We start from the raw sequence: 19,219 nt of genomic DNA on the forward strand, positions 1-19,219 counted from the left end.
TTTGATGGTCAAAGAGCTGGCGATTCATATGGGGCGTATTGTGGCCAATGTAGGTAAGTGAGGGGCGGTGTGCGGGGAGTCGATGTTTGTTCTCAAGCCTTACATCCCAGGACTTATCGTGGAATGAGGATTATTAAAACGCGTCTCGGGGAGGCGAGAAGCCATCGCTGCAACTCCGCTTGGCATAGGCTATTAGATTCGTATAGGGATGGTCCGGAGATGTGAACCGAGGTGTATATGATGATCATATCCCTTACATGAGTCAGCCGGGTTGGGAGACACGAGAAGAGGGTCCTGACGATGCGAACCCCGCAGATAGAGCGAGCGAGGCGAGAGGCTCCCCCTCGGTGCAGGGGAGCCCTGAGTTGGGATGTTTATCCACCTCCCGAGCCCATGATGAATTTGAGAGGCAGGGAGTGCTGTTGTGGTCTACTGCTGAGCCGTCAAGAGCAGTTGGGCTACATGCCCGTACCATGCCGAGGTGATGTGCCGCGTCTCGGCACTCTTCGGTAGTTACTAGAGGCGAGATGATGCCTCACCATTCATCATGAGACACGAGGACCCCTCAGTGTCATCTCAATCGCATCACTACTCGCGGTTGGGCGAACTGAGTCGATCCCACCTGTACAACATCTTCACACGGCATGCAGCGAGTAGACAGCGGATGAAACGCGAAGCGTTTGTTGCGTTTTTCTTTTATTTCCTTTATGTTTCATATTTTTATTTTGATATTATTATTTGGACTTGTATACTCATAAAATGATCTTCTATCTGAGTTTAACTTTTACTTTTATCTCGAGTTGTATTTCATTGCTTTACTTCTTTTATATACTTCGAGTTATTTTGTTGTTGAGCTTGATGAACTCCCTTGTATATGCATGCGAGATGGTCTTATCAGTATGGAAATTGAGGATTAGTCATAGAGCAGGTTAATGTGCTTTACATGGCCGTGTGTGCTTCACAACCATTGGAACTCAACTCCCAAGGATTTAGCTTCATCAAATGCACTACTAGGAGTTCGAGAGTATTATTACAGTGCCCACTCCCATATATATATTTTGAGTCATATACGATTTTTATTGTGCTTGCATGTATACATCGAGGGCAATGTACATCTTAAGTGTGGGGAGAGTTCACATTCACATGTTTTATACCTATGCTTTGATTGTGCATGCTCCACATAGCCAATGCGGTTCAACTTAGTTTGCAATAGGTTGTATTCTTAAGTTTTGAAGAAATTTTTAACATTGAATTTTCTCATGCTCTAGTTTTTAGTTGAATTTCTAGGAATTTTTGCCCGATTAACACTTGTTGCACTACTCGCTCATTAAACTCTTTTGGAAACTTATGTTCAATGTTTGAGGGACTAATTAGTTTTGTTTCTTGTGTTATTTTGCTGAGAAAATTCATGTTGTTTAGTTTGATATTTGGGGATTGGAAAAGAGCTACCACCTATGAAGTATGAAGGTATTCTCATAAGTCGGGATACTAGTTATGCCTTAATGAGAAAAAAAGCTATCTCATGGGATGAGTGAAAGCTACTACCCCGCTAGAAAGAGCTACCACCTCGAAAGTGTGAAAGCCATCTTATCGGCCTCTTCGAAATGGCTACCTTAGAGGGATGTGTGAAGCTACTACCATCTCCTTATTTTTGTGTTGTAGATAAATAGGTCCCCTACACCTAGAACTTTGAGGAGTATAAGTTGGAGTCGACTTGAGTGAGTTTACTGCGCACTTACATGATTTTTGAGTTTGTTGTCCTTTCTTATTCAAGTTTTTAGCTAGGGCAATGATTTCTCGTATTTAGTGTTGAAATTTCCCATACTTGTAGAATGCTTCCCTTGCATGCTTTTGGTGAACCTAAGGCCCAACACTTTCAATGTTTCCCTTCTTCTATACCTTACTATTTTATTTTTGCTTGGGGACAAACAAAAGCTTAAGTATGGAGGAGTTTTATAAGTTTTTGTGTGTTAAGAATGTGAAGAAGTATTCTTTTCTTACGATGAGCATTACTTTTACCAGATTTTTAGCTCTAATACATGTGTATTTGTGTTACTTTCGTGCATTTATGGTTGGGAAGCCAAATATGAAAGAAAGAGGCAAAAGTAGATCATTAATGAACTGTTTGATAAAATCTTGGAATGAACAAATGTGAAGACACAAGTTATGCTAGAGGATATAGTAAATGTGTTGCCAACCTCCATGCGTTCAAGCAATTACTATGATTTGGAGGCGGCACTAATAAGTGCTTGATGTGATAAGAATGAAAAGTGTTCTTTCCTTATGATGAGCATTACTTTTATTGCGTTTTGACGCTAATATGTGTGTATTTATGTTACTTTTATACATATAGGGCTGTGAGGCCGAATATTGGAGAAAGAAGCCAATGTGGATCATAAATGCACCAATTGGAGGAAATCTTGAGAAGGTTCAAACACGAAGACATAAGTCGTGTTCGAAATGCGGAATGTGTGCCAACCTCCTCGTATTTAAGTTAGTAATATGATTTGGAGGGGCATAACGGCAATCACATTCAAGCAGTCCGGCTTGTACACGTATAGTAAGATCTCCACCAACATGTCCGTTATTGAAGAAGCAAAGCGATCTACTGACGTGTCGTGTGCCCAGTTTACATTACCTCAATGAAAGCATGGATTGAGAGTGTCTCGAGGATGATGCATGTCAGCTCGTAACAAACAACATGGTCATTGTTGTTCACGTGACCCGTGAAGAAAAAAATGAAAAGCGAGAGAATCCACACGGGCATGCGTTAATTCCACACGCCGGGTGAAAAATCCACATGGGCACCCACAGGGGCGTGTGGATATTCGATTCGACCATTTAAAAAGCCCGATTTCAGCATTCTTTTCTCCATCTTTTCCTTAAATTGAGAGGGCTTCGGCTAGGGTTTTGAGAGGTATTGGCTAGGGATTTAGAGAGGTTCTATGGCTCGACATCGGCTCTATTTGGAAGAAGGTTAGTGGGAGAGCTTTTAGTCGGCACCAGTTCGGCGATTGTGTATCCTAGGCCGGACAAAGGGACACTTGGGCGACTAGAGGACTCTCCACAAGACCATCGCCATGACTATCGAGGAAGTTTTCTATGGATTCTTTGCTTTTTACATTTGATTTCATTGATTGTAATTAGCTCCATAGAGAGCTAAACCCCCTAGTGGGTACTTGGGTATTTGTGAACCCTAGAATGTATTCGTTAAATTGAATCTCTTTATTATGCTTTCAATTAATTGATGTTTTTATTTGAGTTGAAGTCTTGAATGCTTGATTGTATGAATACTCCCTTAGAGTGACACTAGGGTTGAGAGTTCTTGTTGGTAACCCTTGTGAATGAGTGACACACCACGAGAGTTAGACAAAAGCTAGATTGGAGAAGGTTGAGAGGGTGAGTCGAGAGGTAGCGGAGCGTCCCCTTTTCCCTCTTGTGTGATTTATTCTACCACCATTTCTACAAGTTCTTTGCGGTCATAGTAGAGTGAAAGGACTAAAGGATGACCTTCCACTAGGCCTTAGTTGTGGGTGCTAGCGAGTGAAGCGTTGAAGTGATTTTAACACCTAGGGGCTTAATCGTGGCGAGGGACCTTCCTCCTGGACCAAAGGGTTAGTTCTATATCAAGAAAAAGGATTTATCACTTGGAATCCCTAAAACTTATTGCAATGCATGCAGTCGCGAGGTTGAGAGGTTATTCAATTTCTCCTCCGGGACATGTATAGAGTTAGGCATGAGTGAGCCTTAGATTTGGGACCATGTATTTTTATGATCTCCATGACTCATTATTACATCAGTTAGAAAGTATAATATAGGGTTCTTGCACTTGAAACGATTGTCCTAAAGCGAAACAATATCCGAGTACCCCATTTATATCAATTGCCATACCATCTCCTTTACTTGTTCTCTCTTTCTTGTTCTTTAACTTTTGTCATTTCACATCTTGTCACACATATCACTATTCATCTTTCACTTACTTAAGAAACAATTTAAGTGTTTTTATTCACTACTCCATGTGGATACGATACCCCACTCATCTGGGATTTTATTACTTCGACAAAGCCGTGCACTTGCGGGACATACGCAAGGGCGTATTCATGTTTTTGGCGCCGTTACCGGGGTGTAGGCGGTTAGAGATACTTTGAACTTTGTTTTCTTAGCTATTCATTCATTCATTCTAGTTTATTTCTTCTTATATTATCCTAGTTCTGATTTCTTTTTATTTCTTTTCGGTGCATCTCCAGGTTATGACCCGAGGAAATCCTTCAATATTGATTGAAGGAATAATATGCGTGTAACCAGCAAGTGCAGGTGTCAAAGTAATAATACCCGGATGCGGGTAGTTGAATCCTCGAGGGGAATAGTCCTTACAACCACCAAGATTGCTATTTAACTATAATGAAAAATATGTTGAAAGTGATGTGGAAACAAACTCAATGCAAATAAAAAAATACAAAAAAAGATAAAGGAGGCGCAAGTAAAAGATAGGAAAGGCAATCGACGATAAATGGGGTACTCGGATATTGCTCTGGCTAGGACAATCATTTCAAGTGAAAGAACCCTCTATTATGCTTCCTAATCAATGCAAGTGAGTCATGGAAATCCTTAAATACATAGTCCCAAATCTAAGTTCAACTATGCCTAACACTATACATGTCCCGGAGGAGAGATTGAATAACCTCTCAACCTCGCACTAGCATAGAATTGCAATAAATTCTAGGGATTCCAAGTGATAAATCTCTTCCTAATTGTTGACCTAACCCTTTGGTCCAAGTAGAAGGTCCCTAACTACAATTAAGCCCTAGATACTAAGATCATTTCTGCGCTTCACTCCGTTGCACCCGCAACTAAGCCCCAGTGGAATGTCATCCCTTAGACCATTCACTCTATTGTGGCTACAAAGAACTTGAGGAATGGAGGTAGAATCTAACACATCGGATGGGAAAAGGGACGCTCCGGTACCTCTCGACTCACCTTCTCAACCCTCTCCACTCACAAGGTTACCAACATGAACTCTCAACCCTAGTGTCACTCAAGGGGAGTATTCACACAATCAAGCATTCAAAGTTGGAGGTTACAATAAACATCAATTAATTGAAAGCATAACAAAGAGATTCAAAGAAATGAATACATCCTAGGGTTCACAAATACCCAAGTATCCACTAGAGGTTTAGCTCTCCATGGAGCAAAATACAATAGATAATGAAATCAAAAGTATAGAGATGCAATCCATGAATGAAAACCCCCTTGTGTTCATGTCGAAGTTCTTATGGAACGGTCGCGTCTTCTTCAAAGGTCCCCTCGTCAAACCTTGGGCACATCTCGCCGGATCGGTGCCGACGAAAGCTCCCCCAATAGCTCTCTTCCAAAGGAAACGCGGTGTCAAAGGCCGTCAAACCTCTCCAAAGCCTTGCCAAAACCTCTACAAACCCTAGCCGCCGGTGCCTCCAAAGATGGGGAAAGATGGAAGAAAAAATAGGGGAAAAGATAGAGAAATCGCGGCTGAATCGCGGATTTTAAAGGGCTGGAATCGGGCATCCACACGGGCCTGTGGAATTTCCACACGCCCATGTGAATTCTCTGGAATTCTGATTTTCGTCCGGTTGTGAACAGTAAAATGCTACAGCGATTTTGCTACAGTCTGCGCCAAAAATATTCCCGAATCCACTTTTTATCGAGGCAACATAAACGGGAACACGTTTATGCTGTAGATCGCGTCGCTTTTTCAATAAACGGGTTTATTGGTGAAGATCTTGCTATTAATGCACATGTCAGGATACGCAAATGTGACTGCCCTTGTGGCCCTCCAAATCATTATAATTGCTTGAATACATGGAGGTTGGCACACATTCACGTATCTTTGAGCCCAACTTGTGTCTTCGCGTTTGTTCCTTCCAAGATTTCATCAAATAGTGCATTCGCAATCTACTTTTGGCTTCTTTTTCTTAAACCATAGCTTCACAACCCTACCTGCGCAAAAGAACACAAATACACATGTATTAGGGCTTAAACCTGATAAAAGTAATGCTCATTGTAAAGAAAGAACACTTCGCATTCTTAACACACCTTATCAAACTTCCCCACACTTAAGCTTTTGCTTGTCTTCAAGCAAAAATTAAACATTTTGTGCATAGATGAAGGAAATATTGGAAGTGCTTGGCCTTAGGTTCACCAACGTATACAAAGTGAGCATTCTTCAACTAAGGGAAATTTCAACACTAAACATGAAAAATGAAAGCTCTAGCTAAAAACTTGAATCAAAAAGTACAACAAACCCGAAATCGTGAAAGTGTGTGGACTCACTCAAGTCAACCCAAAGTATACTCCTCAAAGCTCTAAGTAAAAGGGGCTTATTTATCTATAACAAGAAAGCAACACCAATTTCAACGATGGTAGTAGCTTCACACATTCTTTAAGGTAGCCCTTTCCTAAGCGGCCGCTAAGGTGGCTTTCACACTTTCAAGGTGGTAGCTCTTTCGGCCGCTAAGGTAGCTTTCACTCATCCTATAAGATAGCTCTTTCTCTCATTAGGGCATAACTAGTATCCGACTTATGAGAGTAGGTTCATACTTCATAGGTGGTAGCTCTTTCCACCCAAAATGCAAAATAAACAAGAAAACTATTTTCTTCCTTCTCTTCATTTTCAATTTTTTTTATCAGCAAAATAACATAAGAAGCAAATCTAAAACTAGTCCCTTTAACATCAAACTTGAGTTTCCAAAAGAGTTTAAAGAGTGAGTAGTGCACAAGTGTCAATCGGGCAAAACTTCCTAAAAAGTCAAGCAAGAACTAGAGAATGAGAACATTCAATGTTAAAAATTCTACTATACTCAAGAATACAATCATTGCAACTAAGGTGAACCGCCACTGTCTACTTGAGCATGTATGTTAATCAAAACTTGTGTAAAAACCATGTGCAATGTGAACTCCCCCCCACACTTAAGATGTACATTGCCCTCAATGTACACATGCAAGCACAATAAAAGTAATACAATTTAGAACACATGTGGGAGTGGGCAATTGAAACAATACTTCCCTGACTCCTAACGGTGCATTTGATGGAGCTAAATCCTTGGGAGTTAAATTCTAATGGGATGTGAAGCAGACACGGCTTGACCGTGTCTATGACTAATCCTCAATTTTCATAGTGACAAGACCATCTGCACGCATACGCAAGGGGGTTCAGTGAAGCTCAATAAAAAAAAAACTCGAGTATATTAAAAAAAAATAGAGCAATGAAATACAACTCGAGACAAAACTAAAAGATAAAATCAGAAGAAAGATCCTTTCTGAGCACACAAGTCCAAAATAAAATGCAAAAAAGAAAATGCAAAAAATAAGAACAGAGAAGGTAAAGACCCTCAAGTGTAGGTGTCAATTGCTGGTGCATCTGTTGTCACTGCTGGTGAAGATGACGCTAGTGCTGCAAAATAAATAAAGATTGGGTGAAGAAAAGAGAAAGAGAAGCTTACCGACGAAATGAGAATCAGAGACTAGAAAATGGCTGGAAAACTCAAGTAACAACCCTATAAAATGATGGTGAGAGATCAGGAGAGTGCAAGGGTGTTCTCTGTCTGATTAGGAGTGTAAAGATGAAGAAAATCGAAAAGATTTTACAGAAAACCCGTGGGTCTTTAGTTTTGTGCATCCACACGGGCGTGTGGAAATTACCCACGCCCGTGTGACTCCCCAGGAGAGACTCACTGGGGCAGACACATGCCCCATTGGCTTCTCTATCCAACCAAGAAAATTCTCTAAGTGTTTCACATGCCCGTGCGATAATTACACACGGCCGTGTATCCTTACTGGGCAATTCACAGGGGCAGACGCACACCCTTATGTCTTCTCGGGATGGAGGCGAAATTCTCTGCAAAGAAACACACGCCCATGCAGAAATTCCACACGGGCATGAGCCATCACAAGGTTGCTCACAAGGGTGAGTCCTCGCCATTGTGCCATCTCTGGATGAGCTCTCAACAAAAATGCACGCCCATGCGAAAATTCCACACGGGCGTGTGTTTTCTCTGGACACTTACAAAACTTTGCAGGCTCTGCTGAAAATTCCGGAACACAAATATACACTCAGGGCCTGCCTAATAATGCAATTTTAGCCAGAGAAAACACGAAAAATACGCTTAAACGACCAAGATTCTTCGCCACACACGATTAGGCACATGATAACACTACAATGTCCATAAGAAAATCACAGTGAAAACATCTAAGAATTATGATCCCAACACTCAAGACCTTATTCATACAAATACAAACTAAAAACTAGAAAAACATTAAAAACTTGGGTTGCTTCCCAAGAAGTGCTTGTTTTACGTCACTTAGCTTGACGTACCTCTTCCTTACCTTAGAGAGGCTTGAAAAGAATGTATTCCTCCCAACTAGACATTGTATAGCTACTTCCTTTAAACCAATAATCTACTTGGCGGGGTGAAATATTTGTTAGAGAGTCCAACCATCTTTCCTTTGGCTTCTAAGGAAACAATTTAGGTCGGGAATTATCCAAGCTTAGCACAGGTGGGTCATTGGATGGTTTCAATCTCCTACCCACATCTTCTCCCAAACCCAAAATCTATTTCTTGCAATTTATGAATTGATCAATCCCAAAGAGTGGTGCTTGTTCCATTACCTTAGGATTTACTTATTCTTGTGTATTTTCAGCTTGAAAGGAACATGACAATAGCAAATCCCCTTGAAAATTTTCTCGCTCACAAGCAAAATCTTCATTCACACTGTCTAAAATCTCAAAATGGTATTCAGCTTCTCCCTTTTCATTTTCTGCACCAATGTACTCAATTTGCCCAACTTCTTAATGGTCATTCACTACCACATCATCTCTACAAGGAACTTGAATTGCTTACTCAAATGCTTGTTGTTCCTTGTAGAGTGTGTCAAGTATCCCTCCTAATTGATGCTCAAGGTTTTTATAGGAGGCTTCATGACATCTTAGTGTGGTCTCCATATTTTGGATGCAGACATCGGATGCTTCAATGAAGTCAGCTAATACTCTTTGCAACTGAAGTGCATCCTCTCCGAGTATCTCACCCTTTTGACATTCCTCTTGAGGGGCTTCCCAATATTGTCCATCACTATTGCACAAGAAGTTTGGGTAGCCCTTTTCAATTGGATGATATGTGTTGCAACTAGGAATGCTTTGTTGTTGTGAAACAAAAATTCTATCACCTTTTTCACTCAGAGCTTCAACTCGAGAATACAGAGCAATAAGCGGATCAATCGTCATTTAAACTCCTTGCAAGAAAAAGTAAGACATGACAAAAGAAAATAAATGAGCATGATGGAAGAATAAGAAAGTGTAAAATAGAATGAATAATAAATAGTCAAAATAGCAAAGTACAAAGTAATTCTAAACGCCTATTACCCGGCAATGGTGCCTAAAACTTGACACGTCCAAATATGCGTGTAAAACGCAAGTGCACATATGTTGAAGTAATAATACCCCGGTGAGAGGGTAGTCGAATCCTCAGGGAATAGTACTTAGAACCACCAAGATTGCTATTTAACTAGAATGAAAATATGTTGAAAGTGATGTGGAAACAAACTCAATGCAAATAAAAATACGAAAAGATAAAGGAGGCGCAAGTAAAAGATAGGAAAGGCAATCGATGATAAATGGGGTACCCGGATATTGCTCCTCCTAGGACAATCATTTCAAGTGAAAAAACCCTCTATTATGCTTCCTAATCAATGCAAGTGAGTCATGGAAATCCTTAATTACATAGACCCAAATCTAAGTTCAACTATGCCTAACTCTATACATGTCCCGGAGGAGAGATTGAATAACCTCTCAACCTCGCACTAGCATAGAATTGCAATAAGTTCTAGGGATTCCAAGTGATAAATCTCTTCCTAATTGTAGACCTAACCCTTTGGTCCAGGTGGAAGGTCCCTAACCACAATTAAGCCCTACATACTAAGATCACTTCTGCGCTTCACTTCGTTGCACCCGCAACTAAGCTCCAGCGAAAGGTCATCCCTTAGACCATTCACTCTATTGTGGCTGCAAAGAACTTGAGGAATGGAGGTAGAATCTAATACATCAGAGGGGAAAAGGGACACTCTTGTACCTCTCGATTCACCCTCTCAACCCTCTCCAACCTCGCTTTGTCTAACACTTGTGGTGTGTCACTCACTCACAAGGTTACCAACAAGAAATCTCAACCCTAGTGTCACTCTAGGTGAGTATTCACACAATCAAGCATTCAAAGTTGGAACTCACAATAAACATCAATTAATTGAAAGCATAATAAAGAGATTCAAAGAAATGAGTACATCCTAGGGTTCACAAATACGCAAGTACCCACTAGAAGTTTAGCTCTCCATGGAGCAAAATACAATAGATAATGAAATCAAAAGTATAGAGATGCAATCCATGAATGAAAACCCCTTTGTGTTCATGTCGAAGGTCTTGTGGATCGGTTGCGTCTTCTTCAAAGGTCCTCTCGTCAAACCTAGGGCACACCTCGCCAGATCGGTGCCGACGAAAGCTCCCTCAATAGCTCTCTTCCGAAGGAAAAGCGATGTCGAAGGCCGTCAAACATCTCCAAAGCCTTACCAAAACCACTCAAAACCCTAGCCACCAGCGCCTCCAAAGATGGGGAAAGGTGGAAGAAAAGATAGGGGAAAAGATAGAGAAATCGGGCCTGAATCGCGGCTTTTAAATGGCTGGAATTGGGCATCCACACGGGTGTGGAATTTCCAAACGCCCCTGTGGAATTTTCAAACATGTGTGTGGAATTTCCATACGCCCGTGTGAATACTTTGGAATTCTGATTTCCGGCCGGCTGTGAACAATAAAATGCTACAACGCTACAATGATTTGACTATAGGAACTTGCTACAGTACTCCGCCAAAAATACTCCCGAATCCACTTTTCATCGAGGCAACATAAACAGGCACACGTTTATGCCATAGATCGCATCGCTTTTTCAATAAATGGGTTCATTGGTGAAGATGTTGCTATCAATGCACAAGTCAGGATACGTAAATGCAACTGCCCTTGTACCACTCCAAATCATTGTAATTACTTGAATACATGGAGGTTGGCACACATTCACGTATCTTTGAGCCCAACTTGTGTCTTCGCGTTTGTTCCTTCCAAGATTTCATCAAATAGTGCATTCGCGATCTACATTTGGCTTCTTTTTCTTAAAACATAGCTTCACAACCCAACCTGCGCAAAAGAACATAAATACACAAGTATTAGGGCTTAAACCTGATAAAAGTAATGCTCATTGTAAAGAAAGAACAATTCGCATTCTTAACACACAAGCACTTATCAAGTGGCTACACTCATTACCTAGAGCATCGATTACCACATGGGAGGAGATGGTAGAAGCTTTTCTGGCCCGTTATTTCCCTTCCGGAAAATTTGTAAAGCTTAAGAATGAGATCTCATCCTTTATATAGTCGGAATTGGAGTCTCTATTTGAGACGTGGGGAAGGTTCAAGGAGCTCCTGAGAAAGTGCACGCAACACGGATTCCCAGAATGGATGATTGTTCAGACCTTTTTCAACGGGTTGAATCTGAGTACAAGGCAACTCTTGGATGTGGCAACGAGAGGTACCTTAGTTAGCAAGACCCCCGGTGAGGCCCATCAGCTAATTGAAGAAATAGGGTTAAATAGCTACCAATGGAATGCTAGGAAGAAGAATAAGGTGGCCGGGCTCCATGAGATAGATACAGTAACTTCATTGGCGGCTCAAGTGGAATCATTGTGTAAGAAGTTAGATCTTCTAACTTCGAATAGAGTGTCGGCCATGACTACTTGCACCAGGTGTGGTGGAGGACATGCTTCCTTCGATTGCCTGATCTCTATTCGTGATGCCTCTTCGGTGTAGAATGTCGATTTTGTGGGTAATGCAATGAGAAACCAAGGGAATCCATATAGTAACACCTACAATCCGGGTTGGAAGAATCATCCCAATTTTTTGTGGAGTAACCAAGGTCCATAAAAGGCCATGGGGCCACCGGGTTTCCAACAAAAACAAGCCCCAAACATGGGAAACTGAGTTTCCAGTTTAGAGACCCGAATGACCGATTTGGAGAAGGCCTTGACTAGGTTTGTGCAATCGTTAGATACAAGGTTTCAATCAGTCAAGGCTACACTTTGCAACCACACAGTCTCTTTGCATAATCTTGAAAATCAAGTGGGGCAGATTGCGAAGTCTCTAACAAAAAGGTGACAAGAAAGCTTGCCGAGTAATACCAAGACCAATCCTAGAGAGCATGTCAAGGGATCACTTTGAGAACTGGTCGTGAGGTTGAAGGTAAGCTACCGAGTAAGAGGGCCAATGAACATGCACCCGAGGTTATAGAGGTTGAGGAGAGAGCAAGCAAAGAGAAGGAGGTGGTACCCCCATTTTTCAAGCTAAAAATCACTTATCCCTCTAGATTATAGAATGACCAAGAGGATGAACAATACAAGAAGTTCCTGAGTTTGTTCAAGCAACTCCACATTAATATTCCTTTTGTTGAGGCATTGACCCAAATGCCTAAGTATGCAAAATTCTTGAAGGACTTGTCGACTAACAAGGGGAATTTGGTGGAGAGTGCTTCAGTGATCTTAGATGCGTCTTGCTCAATGGTGTTGCAAAAGAAAATGCCGAACAAGAAGAAAGACCCGGGAAGCTTCATCATTTATTGTAATATTGGCAATTTGGGTGAGGAAACGGCATTGGCTGACTCAAGAGCTAGTATCAGCGTCATGCCATACACCTTCTTTCAGAAGCTACGCTTGGGCGAGCCTAGACCTACTCGGATGACTTTGCAATTGGCAGATCGAACGGTGAGATATCCGAGGGGTATCATCGAAGATGTGCTTGTCAAGGTGGACAAATACATTTTTTCTGTAGATTTTGTGGTGCTAGATGTCGATGAGGATGGGGATGTACCTATGATACTTGGTAGACCGTTCTTGCAAACTTCCAAGGCATTGATTGAAATAGACGGCAGGGAGCTAACATTGAGAGTTGGAGATAACAAGCTCACATACCGCCTTGCTGAAGCCATGTGTCATTCTCTTGATTTTGATGATACTTTGTATTTTCTAGACACTACTAATGAAATTAATGTTGAATACATGCAGGAAATGTTTAATCCGGACCCGTACGAGGGTTTGTTCGACCAAGAGATGGAAAATGAAGAAGTTATGGTGCTTGGTTTGACTGAAGAAGTACCATCTACTCCAGGGATCCTGAATAAGATGCTCCGAAAGATAAAGTGGGCGAGGAGACACCACCGGAAATGCTCGAAGGCTGTTGGAGACGCGCGTGAACCAAACGAATTGGATGAACCTTTGCTAGGTGGTCCCAAGCCCGATAATTCACCCTCTACCTTCAGGAGACTTTGTTCATCATGCTTTCAAGCTATGGCTAAGAGGACAACCTTAATCTATGAACCCCCGTGACGTAAGACATGGTACGTCAAGCTTAGAGACATAAAACAAGCACTTCTTGGGAGGAAACCGAAGTGTTTACTGTTTTCTTAGTTTGTAATTTAGTGTTTGCACGAATAAAGTGTTGAGTATTGGTGTCTTGATTTTTAAATGCTTTTGCTGTGTTTTATTATGGGTTTTTAATTTTATCGTGTGTTTTCATGTGGATTTGGTGAAGTTTTGGCCGCTTTAGCTAGTTTCTCATGTTTTTCACTGGTATAGTTTGCATAATAGGGCAGGCTCTGAGTGTGTAAACATGTTTACGAATTTTCTGCGAAGCCTGCAGGGGTTTTAAGGCATCCAGACAAAACGCACGGGATTTGTACTGAGTGTGTAAACATCTTCCTGTGGATTTATACTGCGAGCTCATCCAGAGAAGACACAAGGGCGTGGACGCACCCCTGTGAGTGACCTCGTACCTTTCCCACCCCCATGGGTAATTTCTGCATGTGCATGTATTTTCCTGCAGAGACTTCGCAACTTATACTGAGAGCACACAGGGGCGTGGACTCGTCCCTGTGGGTAAACATATGAAAAACGCACGAGCATGGGTAATTTCTGCACGCCCGTGTGAAACTCTACAGAAGAGCTTTCTCCATCACAAGAGGGAATAGGGGCGTGCGCTTACCATGTGAGTTGGGCCTGTGAATGTCCATGCCCGTGCAGAATTTCCGTGCGGGCGTGCGAAACACTTAGCGATTTTTCTCGCTTGGACAGAGAACCCACAGGGGCATGGGTATTTTCAGCACACCCGTGTGGTTGCATTCAGAGAGATTGACTGATATCCAGAGAGCTTACAGGGGCACGCGTCTGCCCTGTTGCTCTCCCCTGTGGAGGTACATGGGCGTGGGTAATTTTTGTACGCCCGTGCGGATGTACAGAACGACAAGAGGCGCGAGTTCCTTTTATAGGATCATTGTTCCTCTTCATTCTAACATTCTCCATTCATCTGAGAGCACTCTCACATCATTTCCCAACCTCACATTGCCGATTTGGAAGGAATTTTACTTGGATTTCCAACCGATTCAAGGTTTTCAATCTCAACTCGTCGGTAAGGCCTATCTTTTGTTTTCTTCGCTAATTCTTAATTTTAATAGATGAAACTAGTTAATAATTTTTCGTTTCTACTTGAAGCTATTTAATATATTTTTGGATTTTTAAGGCTCAACCATGCATTTTTCACACCCCGTGGATCCACACGGGTGTGCGGAAATTCCACACGACCATGTGGTTTTCTACAGCATTACTTAATTAACTAGTTTGATCGATTTTCTTTCAAATTTTGTAGATTATGGCACCTCGGTGAAAGAAGCAAGGAAAGAAACGGCCGCGTGAGTCATCCTCAGAGCCCGAGAGCATGAGAGTCACTATTCCTGAGCATCAGGCTCATTTTGAGCGTCTGTCGAGACTTCGATTGTGACAAACTCGATTCCTACATGCGAGCATATTAAGAGATTTACAACTGGGAGATAGTTTGTAGATGAGGTCGAGAATCTCGTTTCGGTAGGTGGATGGAGGCAGTTATTGTCGATTAGGGAGGCAGCCATTCGTGAGCTTACACTTGAGGTCTTATCGTTATTCGAGTTCGATAGATCTTATGCGAGATTCGACAGACTCGACACCATTCAGTTTAGAGCATTTGGACATTACCATAGAATGAGCATCACTCAGTTTTCAGTTCGGCTTGGCATGTATGAGGAGGCATTTACAGACACCAAGGAGTATTCCTAGTTACCGACAGATTACCCTAGAGCGTTGACCCCACAGAGGGCTTACCGAGCGTTGTGGGTTAGGGCCAGTATGAGCCAGGGGTGTCTAAGTGTCACGCACTTGGAGTCCTCACCGATGTAGCGTGCGACACTTGATCACTTGAGCCTAGATCAAGTCAGCCTTCTCCAATGCCTTGGCAAAAGTACGAACTTTGGAGGCTTGAAATGATGAGAACCTCAAGAAACCTTGTGAGGGAAAAGATCTCTTGAATTATAACTTGGAAAACTTGATGATTACAAATTAAGACCCCTTGGCTATTTATAGGCCAAGGTTGCCCTAATGGACGGCCGAGATCTATTTGATCCAACAGCCCATAATATCCTTCTAGAGTATTCTATATTACTCTATACAAATCCAAGAAATATCTAGGTTTCGCCCTCCTTCCTAGAAACTTCCCTTTTCTAGGATGATGGAGAAGACTCTAGATTACTCTATATACAAAGACAACTTTCATATTTGTAGACTTATTTAGAAGACTCTACTAAGTTCATGTTTTCTCATGAACCTTCTAGAAGACTCTTAAGTTTACATGATATTATTCATCAAAATACTTAGAAAATCTTCTAAATTAGGAAGAGAACCTCTCTTCCCTCTCGGCCATGACACAATGTCATGCTCCTTGGCGTGCCGTACCAGCTCCCATCGTGCCAAGGCATGATACAAGGCCATGTGCCTTTCCTGGCCTGCATACCGATATTTACACACCATTCTGAGCAGGTCAGTGAATAGCCGTCGTGGTAGCACTGCCGTTTTGAGCCAGCAGGAGCATCTATACATGTATTTGATGGTGCAGTTCATACTGATTCATCTAGGGCACATCATCGTAGAAAACACTCGACATCAGGGAAAGTATGCCAGATTGGGAGCGATCTTCTTAGGCTCCTACATTACAAGACTAGTTTTGGGCATGGGTCTCTTCGACGTGATTTGTGGGGCCAAGAAGATGAGTACACCTACGTCCCTTAGCCTATAGATGATGAGATTGATGGGTATGGTCCGCAGGGTTCAAACGGAAGTTTATGCTTTGGTGCTATTAGCCAGAGATAGCTGAGGAAGAGGGTGATGATGCCGAGGCTTCTTAGCCTGCTCCCGAGCCTCAGGCAGCACTGATGGAGACCGAGGCACCTCTGGTGGCAGAGGACCCACCCCTAGTATGCATGTTTTCACCATCTCGAGCCCATAATCACTTTGAGAGGCTTGAGAGTGCTGTAGGGGTGATACGGACAGAGGTCGCTGACGTCCAGCAGAGATTGCTGACATTCGGGCTGCCCGTGCCACATAGTATATAGAGTTCATGGCACGTTTCGACACGTTATAGTAGATTTTAGAGTGTGACGTCGCCTCATCATTTGTCTTGCGGATGAGGACTCATCAGGCCCCTCCGGCATCACCATCACCATCTCCACCAGTATCCTTCGATCTAACATCCGCAACAGCAGAGGAGCAAGAGCACGGCACCGACACTTGATTTATTTTCTTTCGGCTTATTACTTTTTGAATTCCATTTTGGATATGTATTTTCATAAAGGACTTTCCTTCTAAGTTTATTTTCATTTTGTTGTCTCGAGTTGTACTCATTGCTTTATCTTTTATATACTCGAGTTATTGTTTTTGTTTTATTAAGCTTCATTGAACCGCCTCGTGTATGTGTGGAGATGGTCTTGTCAACATGGGAATTAAGAACTTGTCATGGACACGGCCATTGCATTTTCGCACTTGGCCATGTGAGCTTCACAACCTATTGGAACATTACTCCCAAGGATTTAGCTCCATCAAATGCAACAGTAGGCGTCAGGGGAGTATTATTTTGATTGCTTCTCCCATATTTGTTCTTGATTGATATACATTATGTGTGAGCTTGCTTGTGTATGTTGGGGACAATGTACATCTTAAGTGTGAGGTGGGGGGTGGGAGGAGTTTCATAGTGCACACATCTCTTTTATATTAATTTTGATTGACATACATGCTCACATAGCTGATAAGTGCTTGTGTGATAAGAATACGAAGTGTTCTTTCCTTGTGTTGAGCATTAGTTTTCTCGGGTTTTAACGCTAATATGTGTGTATTTATGTTACTTTCATGCAGGTAGAATTGTGACGCTGATTATGAGAGAAAGACGCTAATGTGGGTCGTAATGCACCAATTTGGAGGAAATCTTGGTAAGGTTCAAACGCGAAGACATAGGTCGGGTTTGAGATGTGGGAATGTATGCCAACCTTCACGTATTCGAGTTAGCACAACTATTTGGACGGGCACATGGGCATTCACATTCAAGCATTCTGACTTGTGCATATAGAACAAGATCTCCACCAACATGTCCATTACTGAAGAAGCAAAGCGATCCACGACGTAAATATGTGCCCGGTTGCATTACCTCGATGAAAGCAAGGATTCGGGAGTATTTCGCACCAGTACTGTAGCAAAAATGTAGCAAAAAGCACTGTTTACAACCGTCCGAGAAAACAGGAAAACAGACAATCCACACGGGCGTATGTAAATTCCGCACGCCCATGTGCAAAATTCATAGGGACGCCCAAACGGGCGTGTGGATTCCCGATTCCAGCCCTTTAAAAGCAGATTTCAGCCCCGATTTCAGCATTCTTTTCTCCATCTTTTTCCTAACTTGAGAGAGTGCGGCGGTTAGGGTTCGATAGGTGTTGGCTAGGGCTTTGGAGAAGTTCTATGGCTCCAACATCACGTGCCATTTGGAAGAAGGTTAGTGGGAGAACTTTCATCGGCACCGATCTGGCGAGGTGTATCCTAGGCCAGACAAAGGGACCCTTGCGACGAGTAGAGGACTCTCTACAAGACCATCGCTACGACTAATGAGGGGGTTTCCTATAGATGCTTTGTTTTTACATTTGATTTCATTGATTGTATCTAGCTCCATGGAGAGCTAAGCCCATATTGGGTACTTCGGTATTTGTGAACCCTAGGATATTTTCGTTTCATTGAATTCCTTTATTATGCTTTCAATTAATTGATGTTTTTTTTAGTTCCAATCTTGGAGACTTGATTGTATGAATACTCCCCTAGAGTGACACTAGGGTTGAGAGTTCTTGTTGGTAACTCTTGTGAGTGAGTGACACACCATGAGAGTTAGACAAAGCTAGACTGGAGAGGGTTGAGAGGGTGAGTCGAGAGGTAGCGAAGCGTCCACTTTCCCCTCCTGTGTGATTTATCCTACCTCTACGTTCCAAGAGTTCTTTGCAGCCATAGTAGAGTGAATGGACTAAGGGAAGACCTTCCGCTGGGGCTTAGTTGCGAGTACAACGGAGTGAAGCTTTGAAGTGATTTTAGCACCTAGGCTTAATTGTGGTTCGGGATCTTCCACCTGGACCAAAGGGGTAGATCTATACACAGGAATAGGGTTTATCACTTGGAGTCCCTAGAGCTCATTGCAATTCTATGCGAGTGCTAGGTTGAGAGGTTATTTAATCTCTCCTCCAGGACATGTATAAAGTTATGCATGGTTAATCTTAGATTTTAGATCTTATAATTAAGGATGTCCACGACTCATAGTTGCATCAATTAGGAAGTATAATATAGGGTTCTTGCACTTGAAATGATTGTCCTAGGCGGATCAATATTCAGGTACCCCATCGTTATCGATTGCCTTACTTTCTCCTTTACTTGTGCTCTCTATCTTGTTGCTTTTATTTTCGTTATTTCATATTTTATCACACATATCACTATTCATCTTCTACAGAAATTAAGAAACAACTTAAGTGTCCTTATTCCGTACTCTCTATGGATACGATACCCACTAATCTTGGCTTATTACTTCGACACCCGTGCACTTGCCGTTTACACGTGTATACGGACGTGTCAAGTTTTTTGCGCCGTTACCGAGGAGTAGGCTTTTAAAGATACTTTGCACTTTGTTTTCTTAGCTATTTTCGAAAGGAAACATCGGATTAGGGTTTTGATTAAAAAAATGAGAAATTCCGAAAGGAAAACAAAGGTTTGTTGTTTTGATTCAA

At 42.1% G+C, this 19,219-nt stretch overlaps 1 non-coding gene across 1 annotated transcript; it reads right to left on the bottom strand.

The window, feature by feature from the left end:
* Nucleotides 1-11,406: 11,406 nt before the first annotated feature.
* LOC120255067 lies at nucleotides 11,407-11,513 on the bottom strand. The gene has a single exon (XR_005534895.1). It is a non-coding gene; the product is annotated as a small nucleolar RNA R71 (small nucleolar RNA).
* Nucleotides 11,514-19,219: the final 7,706 nt, after the last annotated feature.

This window comes from Dioscorea cayenensis, unplaced genomic scaffold, assembly GCF_009730915.1.
Source record: "Dioscorea cayenensis subsp. rotundata cultivar TDr96_F1 unplaced genomic scaffold, TDr96_F1_v2_PseudoChromosome.rev07_lg8_w22 25.fasta BLBR01000813.1, whole genome shotgun sequence".
Lineage (NCBI taxonomy): Eukaryota > Viridiplantae > Streptophyta > Magnoliopsida > Dioscoreales > Dioscoreaceae > Dioscorea > Dioscorea cayenensis.